We start from the raw sequence: 2,534 nt of genomic DNA, 5'->3' as shown, positions 1-2,534 counted from the left end.
CCACAACAATTTATATATAAAAGAAACTGTAACTTGTAGTAACAAGGCTTGCTTTATAATGAAGTCCACATACAAATATCCTATTTTCTATTTTCCAAAGTTTCTATTTTTCTTCGTTGTCTTCTACTAGACCAGATCCTATAATCGTGTCAGAACTCTTTTCTAGTGTCATGGGGGAAATTTTAGAGAATACATTGAGAGTATTTTTCCTTCATATTGGAATTTACAGACTGAGATATCTGTACATTTTGAAGCTGTCACTCAAACCAATTGATCTCAATGTGTCTTCACAGCAACAGCCATTATTAATGTGTGGGTGGATGTGCATGTGCTTTCTCGACAATACTGATGTCCAATTTTATTATATATACTATTTATAGTACCATATTCCTAGACAAATATTTACAGACATCTGCCCAGGGTCTGAAATTTTTGAAATACCAAATATTTCAGGCTATATGGAGTGTAAGACATAGAAAGAGTAATCTGTATATGCATATACACTTAGAATTAAAATGCATCATGATATCTAGGTAATATATAGAACTGCAAATGATTATTTTAAAATGTCTTTTCCTCTTTTCAAAGCACAAGAGTCATATTTCTAATATTACTGTTGAATTATTATCATTAAAATGGCTTTATGGGTTTTTCTGATGGGAAATAAGAACTCCAAATTAGTAAGAGAAAATTTTTGTGTTTCTTTTGAACTCATCTCTTGGACTCAGGTTCCTAGGAAAATATATACTATACCCACTTCCCCCAAATTATAGGTACATGCAATTTAAATACCCAGATACATTTTTCTTTCCTCAAGCAAAATATCATGCCAAATGATTTTGAAAAGGAATGGACAAATCTGATTTCAATAACCATACATTTGAGAGATATCTCAATATCCATTAAAGCATCATTTATTGAGCATTTACTTTGACTTTTTCACTCTTTTGTGTGTGTGGGAGGGGCAGGGTGGGGGTGGGGAGTGATGCGTGATCCGGGAATCCAACCCAGGTCTCCCACATGGAAGACAAGCATTCTACCACTGAACCACCTGTGCACCCTACTTTGACTTTTAGAAAGTTCCTGGGAATGTAAAGATGAATGAAGCACATTCCATGCTCTGGAGGAAAGGAATGTCTAATGGCAGAGAGAGCAATGTTGAAAAATTAGGCTTAATGAATAACATACTGCTCTTATGTTAAAATAATTATGACGGGTGCGCAGTCCGGGCAGGCCGGCTGGATGATTGTGACCTTTGATGGTGTCTTCCGGCTGGGGTCCCCGTTCTCCACCCCTCCCTCCAGGGAGGAAGGGATGTCCCTTCAAGAGCATGGGGCAAGCTAAAGTCCCTGGAGTCTACGTTCCACAGGAACCATGAGTGATTTCTCATAGTCCGCCCTCCCCTGCAACATCAGGAATCCTTTCCATCTTCTTCACCAATATGGTTTGTGGATTCCAATCACCCACATCTGACATCAGTGCTGAAACATCTAGAAGATACTAAAAATGATCTGCTTCATCAGTAATTGACATGGTTGATATGGGAACTCCTTAGATTATATAAACTTCCTAACACCTGGATGTTGAGATGTTACATCAGCCACTACCCGTGGGTCAGAATGGGACTACAGGAGTGACTTCTGGGAGGAGGAAGAGAGGGCTGAAGATATTGGTGACTTGTATCACTAGGAGATAAAGGAAGAAGAATCTGTTAGTGGAAGAAAGTAAAACGATGAAGGAATTGAGAAAGAAAATTTGGCAATATTAGAAAAAATTAGGAAGTCTCAAAGGCAAGGCCATTTAAATGGTGCAATGCCCGGGTCACTGCAGGCTTCAGATAGACATATGGAAGAATTCAGACCTATACAGAACACAGAGTTATAAACAAAGATTCTTTCAGTGGGACTCATGTATGACAGATTATATGAGTGGCATAGTAAACTGCAGAAGATTGAATCTGATAGTCCTTTGCACAATGATCTTCAAATTTGAATAGAAAAAGAGGGCATAGAATATATTTTTGCTTAATTTTTCCTTTAAGGATAACTCTCCATTTGATCCTCCATTTGTCTGAGTATTACCTGTTCTCTCAGGAGGGTGTGTGTTGGGTGGAAGAGCATTACGTATGGGATTTCTCACAAAACAGAGCTAGAGCAGTACCTACCCAATAGAATGCATCATCATGCAAACCAGTGCCACCTTAGTTAAAAGCACAAATAAGTATCCGTATGATCTAGCAAGAGTCCAGCAGTCCTATAATTCCACTGTACAGGTACCTGAGGAAACGGCTGGTACGCCCCGAGGAAACGGCTGGTACGCCCCGAGGAAACGGCTGGTACGCCCCGAGGAAACGGCTGGTACGCCCCGAGGAAATGGCTGGTACGCCCTTTCAAAGGAAATTGACTAAATGTGTTGACTGTTCTATGTTTGGACCAATGTTGCTTTGAAGAAAATATTTCCAATATGCAGACAAAACCTTTGAATGCCCCTATGGTAGCAATTACTGAAGTCATTAGCTAATAGATATTTTAGTG

General features: G+C 39.2%; 1 pseudogene; it reads left to right on the top strand.

The window, feature by feature from the left end:
- Window positions 1-1,209: 1,209 nt before the first annotated feature.
- On the top strand, window positions 1,210-2,323 carry LOC143663408 (ubiquitin-conjugating enzyme E2 Q2 pseudogene; annotated as a pseudogene).
- The last annotated feature ends 211 nt before the right edge of the window (window positions 2,324-2,534 follow it).

Source organism: Tamandua tetradactyla, chromosome 19 (genome assembly GCF_023851605.1).
Source record: "Tamandua tetradactyla isolate mTamTet1 chromosome 19, mTamTet1.pri, whole genome shotgun sequence".
Classification (NCBI taxonomy): domain Eukaryota; kingdom Metazoa; phylum Chordata; class Mammalia; order Pilosa; family Myrmecophagidae; genus Tamandua; species Tamandua tetradactyla.
The sequence above is the reverse complement of the archived record's forward strand: the minus strand, read 5'-3'. Positions and strand labels throughout refer to the sequence as shown.